This window comes from Octodon degus, unplaced genomic scaffold, assembly GCF_000260255.1.
Source record: "Octodon degus isolate 3935 unplaced genomic scaffold, OctDeg1.0 scaffold00039, whole genome shotgun sequence".
In the NCBI taxonomy this organism is placed as follows: domain Eukaryota; kingdom Metazoa; phylum Chordata; class Mammalia; order Rodentia; family Octodontidae; genus Octodon; species Octodon degus.
The window spans coordinates 14,967,605-14,973,394 of NW_004524615.1; the positions used below are offsets into that span (position 1 = coordinate 14,967,605).

At 45.1% G+C, this 5,790-nt stretch overlaps 1 pseudogene; it reads right to left on the reverse strand.

The window, feature by feature from the left end:
- Nucleotides 1-925: 925 nt before the first annotated feature.
- Nucleotides 926-1,999, reverse strand: LOC101581262 (annotated as a pseudogene).
- Between the last annotated feature and the right edge of the window lie 3,791 nt (nucleotides 2,000-5,790).

The following is a 5,790-nucleotide window of genomic DNA, read 5'->3' on the forward strand; positions in this document are numbered from 1 at the left end:
TGCCTGAGGTGAAGTAGACTTCTTCGGGCATGTGAACAGAGATGCTGAATGCAGAGAGAATCCAAGTTGGAGACAAAGACAGTATTCTAAAGAGGTGAGCTAATTCCCCAGTGCTGTCTACATGTTCTTGAGGTATAAAGGTGAATACTGACTACATCACTCATAAGCAGCAGCACACTGGAAAACTTCACTCACCTAAGCACAAATTTAAAAAGGGCCGATTTGATACATTCTTAGCATGTTGCATAGTCATTACATTGAGCCCAATGTGCTGGGAAGCTCTTAGGACTGGAAGATGGGAAGAACAGAATTTTAACCTGGCTTTGGTGCCAATTACCTAGAAGAATTTGGGCAAGCCATTTCAATTCTCTGGATCTCATGTTTTCATATCCATGGACTGGGCTTTTGTACAGAAGTCCTTTAAGACCCTGCTCAACTTTATACTTGGTAGTTAATTTCTCTCCCATGTACTCTGTATTTATTATTGCTTGATCAAGCAAGAGTGAATGTTGCTGTTCCAAGCCATAAGAGAGAGGTTAAAAAAGACTCATGGTTTATCCATATTTAAGGCAGGCTCCTTAAAGTAAGTGCTGTGCCTCTTTAGTTTGAATGTGCAGAACAGTGTTGCATACTTTTTTTTGTCACATCATTTTTTATTTTCAGCTGTTTAAACATCTTTCTCAGGCAATAAAACAACTTGTATATGGGGTCTTATGATTTCTGAAAACATTTTAAAAACAAACTTATCTCCATTACACAGAGTTGTGATATAAAAAAAGATTTATAAACTATATTTTTTTCAGAAAGCAGGTAGTTACACTGCAAACCTGCTCAAGCAATCTTCCTAGGTAAGACAATGTTGTAGAATAAAAACTGTGGTTCAGAAGTCTTCCATTAAGAATACTTGAGAGCTTCAAAGGAATGTTTAGTTTCTTCCACAGAGAGCCACCAGAGTTTTTCATCATCTCCCTTGGCTCCACCCAGAATGGCTTGGCACAGAGAGCTCCCATACATCTTCTGATAGTACACTTTGATGTAATTCGTGTCGATTTCCAAGCGAGAGACCATGATACTGATCAGGGCCTTATGATGAGTTCCAGCACCCTTCACTGCCTTGTGAAGCATCTCAGCAAAGAAGGCAGGTGTGCCTGTGGCACTTTTCACGATGGCTGTGAAGCTCCTTCAGCGTCACCTTTCAGCCCCAGGTCCAGAGCCTTGTTTGCATCGTGCTCACTGTATTTGGTGTATTTCTGGAACATTCTGCGAAGATGAGGATAGCTGCAGGTGGTCAGATGGTGTTGAACACATTCATGTCTGTCCCCTTTCTCCTTTTTCCAGCTTCATATAGGGCCCTGGCATCTGTGTCACCAAGTATTCATTCACACCAAGATCCTCACATCTGTCACCCTTAGAGAGAGAAAACAGAGCCTTCAGGAAATCTCCAGATGTGTCTGTGGTGATGTCTTTGGCCAAATCTCTCTTCGGTTCATCTCTGCAGACTCTATAAATTTCTCTATTCTTTCTTGATGCCAAAATTTCAATGAGGGTGTCTTCATCAGTTCTAAGACCCTTCATGGCTGCACAGAGCTCATCTGCATCAAATAGTTTTCAGCAAAGGTAAATCCACTTCTTCTAGATGACCTGTGAGAGCTCTCTTCAGAGCTTCATCCAGGGGCTTCCCTTTTTCCTGGAGGTAGGCTGCTGTGATTTGTTGATGCTGAGCATTCTTTCTCTTCATCAGAATGTCAATGATGGTTGTTTCATTCACACCTTTTACTGTTATTGCTTTGTGCAAAGACTCAACATCAGAGGAGGGCTTAAAGCCAGGGTAGGGGCTCACAGCTGACCAGGACCACCTTTGGATGCTTTCACAGTTTGAACATATTCTTGCTCTTGATTGTCAATAAAGTAGACCTGCTTGAGGAATTCTGATACCATTGCCATTTTGAAGAAGTGTCCTTTTTTCTACCTTCTTCCAAAGAACTCAAGAGAAGCTCTTCCTGGCACCTTTAGTCTTGCATACGTTTTGAAAGTCTAAAAAAGTGAGTGCATGGAAGAACAATTTCTTCTTAGAGCTATGGGAGGGAAATGATTGCATATCCAAGGATTCATTTTCCAGTGCTGCTTACAGTTGAGTGGGGCCACATGACTCGTTTTCCCCAGCTGCATATAAACTCTGGTAACATGGTGGGTGAGCCTTCTCAACAGAATTCCTGGGTCTTTGAATATCCATGTGGAGCAGAATATCGCATTCTCTACCTGCATCAAAACTCGAAGGGGGTGAAACAAACTTTTCTTAAGTAAAACCACTGAAGTTTGGAAACTGATTGGTGAAGGAGTTTGCTTCAGTTCAAGGAGTGCATTAGCAGTAGTAACAGCTTGAAAGCCAAAGCAAATTAATGCGCCAGGGACAGCATGGGGTAGTTCTAGAGACAGCACAAACCTGGTCAGACAGCCAAGGTCACCTCCTTAGAGTGAAGCCTAAGAGCAGTAAACTGGAATTTGACAAGCTCTTTTCAAGTTAATTTTTAACTGATCATAAAAGCATAAAAGTTGTACATATTAATACTAAAGCATGACATGTTTAATTCATGTATATATTGTATACATTTAAATCAAGGTAGACATGTCTACCCAAACATTTATCATTTCTTTATGATGAAACCAGTTAAACTCCTTTCCTTTAACTTTTTGAAATTGACAGAAGATTATTGTCATCTACAGTTTGCCTACTGTTCAGTAGCATACTGGAATTGATGGCCTTTTAATATGGAAAATACTACCCAGAAGTTCTAGTAAAACACTCACAATCTCTAGTATGATCACAAGGGAACTAAGGCTGGAAAAATGAAATCATTTTTCCTAGATGCAGAATGAAAGTGGCGTCACTAATATTCAAGTCCAAGTTGGCTCTGAAGCTTGGATTCATTGTTCACAGGAATCCTGGCTTCCTTCTAGCCGACTTCAGAGTAGTAGAATGAGAAGCTGTTCATCTGTGGGGCTCTGGGGATGCCTGCGCGCCTGTCCACAGACCCGTGTGGCAAGGAACACAGTCTCCTCTGTTCCCAGAGCAGCCTTTGCCGGGTCCCAAGCCTGCTCTCCATGGTAGAGCGGGAGGCTTGTTTGCTTCCTGCTGCCGCAGAAGCCTCGGTGGCGATGTGGTCACCAAGCCAGTGCTAAGGCCACCCCACAGTCCTGAGGCCTGTTAGAGCACCAGCAGTTCCCATGTGGGCACAGGATGTTTGGCTAAAGCCAGGAAAGTCCCGGGCAAACAAGAACAAGTTGGTTATTTTATGAATCTCTTCCCTACCCAAAGCCAGGCAGGTGGAAGAGCAGAGAGCTTTCTGGGTGAGCACAGGTGGGCGGGGGTCTCTCCTGGGTAGCAGGAGGGGATTGGAGACCGCCTTGTAAGCACAGGGTTACATAACGGCATGAGGATGGCTATGAGTCATGCTCGCCAGGAGTGGAACACACACACCTAAATATAATTTACAAGTGACTCCTCTTGATGGTGTTGCACAACCAAATTAGCTCCTTTAAAAAAAAGAACACCCACTTTAAAGCACAACAGATGATCTGGGCTTCTGCTCCAAAACATCCAAGCTTGCTCTGGTTTGCAGAAACAGCCTAGACGGACTGGACAGAATTTTAGAGTTAGCTTGAGCGAAGCACATTTGTTACCACCCACCACTCCAGACGACATCCAGGGCTGAAGTTCTGATCTACCTTCCCTTGTCACAAGCTTGGCCTTTGTGCAACAGCATGTTGGGGAATGCACGAGATAGTTCCAGTCCCCGCCCCCAGCTCCAACACAGAGGGCTGCTAGCACGAGAGGGTGTGTGTGTAGGGTTTGCGAAAGCTCGCATCTGGCCAGGGAGAGATTGCGCTGTATTTCAGTGTGATTGATTCCTCCAAGGAGCAGCAGGCCTGTGGAGGAGGACTGTAACCATCGAGGGTACTGAAGTTTCAAACACCCCAAACTGCCAACAGGGTCTGGCTCTGTAGGCTCCTGGAGGGCTACCCTGCTGAGTTTATTTTGGAAGTCTGTTTTGAATTTACAGCCCTGCCTCTTTAGAGGGTATTTTAAGATGCTCCGCCAACCCGAAAGGGCTCTGAGTTGCTTTTGTTTCTGTACTCACACAGATGAGGAGCTAAACTAATGGAGAGACTGACCCAAATTTGTGAGCATCACAGAGTATCATGAGTGGCCTGAATTCCTGCAGCCTTGTGCATGCTTTGGTCCTCACATTCATTTGGAAGTCATTCCTGGATCTTTTGCAAAAATATGCTCACCCACATAGAATCAGTAAATCAACTATCAGTTCCCTCTCCCAAGCGGGGACCCCACAAAGTTCCACCAAGAAGAATTTCAGGCGCTAAACTCTTCCACAGGCTTTTGTTTATATAAACACAGCTTAGCAAAACAATTACTGTTTTCTTTCTTTTGTTCAGCAGCAGCAGAGTGCAGCCTGTGCTCCCCTATCTTCCTTTAATTGAAATAATTTGGGTGTCCTGGGGTTGATCTATCCGAGGTTGTGAGGGAGGGAGATTCCCCTCCAACCTTGGAATGTTTTTGTCTTAACTCCTCCTAGTACAGTTTTCTGGCCAAGAGCACTTGAAGCCATTGTCAGGATTCATGGAAGATAAAAGGAGAAAGAGTCGGTTTGCCCCACTGCCTCCCCCACCCCAGACACAAAGGAAAGAGAGGAGGCCTTGAAGCTAATATGCAGGGTGCGCTGCAACCAGGGGGCCTGCCGGAGAATCCTCACTTCAGATGGGCATTTTCCATTTACTTCGTAGGTCTCATTTTCCCTTTCCTTATTCTCAGCTTTCAATCTCCTTCATGATTAATAGATATGCCGGAAAGCTTCTTATTCTTTCTTTGGGAATTATGCTGACAATAAAGAATAATTTTTGCAGAAATGTAAGTTGCTGAGAGGAGTGGGCAGGCGCCACCCAGGAGCATGGAAGCAAGCATGGCTGCAGCATGTGGGTGGCCTGCCAAGCGCAGCAGGTGGTCAGGACAGGAGGCGGCAGACCACAGGCCTCCCTGTGGGCCCTGGGCACACAGTCCCCTGCACTGCCTCTGGCTTCCTCTCGTTTTGCTGAGTCCCTCTCTAGCTCACCTGAGTGGATATCAAATCCAGTCTCTTCTGGTATTTTTCTTACCTATAATTCAAATGCGGATTCTGGGATGGTGTGTTATTACACTGTATTGGGTACAGAATCTTGACAAACACTACATGGAGAATTGGAAGAAAACATGAGAAGGAAAAAAGAGGCGTAATGAACTTTTAGAGCCTGCTACTCACAGGAAAGTTCACTGACCAGCAGAATGGAAGGGTGCAGGGAGGTCCTGGGACGTCTGCACAGATTCCCATGAGCCAAGGAAAGCCCACATATTATGACCTAGCACACTACCTGGGAGGTTTAAAAACCCACTTCTAGCTAACTGCCCATCCACATGCAAGACTGTTTGGCCAAATGGTTCCAGTCAGACACAGGCTTCAGTGCTTTCAAAGTTCTGCAGATGCTTTGAATGGGATCCAGATACGAGAAGCAGTAGCACACAGGAGACCAAATGACTCCGAGTCTGGTATATGTGCACCAACACCTATGACCTCAGCACCAATGCCTACAGCTACAGCACCAGTGACTATGACCACAGCACCAACACCTATGACCTCAGCACCAATGCCTACAGCTACAGCACCAATGCCTTTGACCACAGCACCACACCTATGACCTCAGCACCAATGCCTACGGCTACAGCACCAGTGACTATGACCA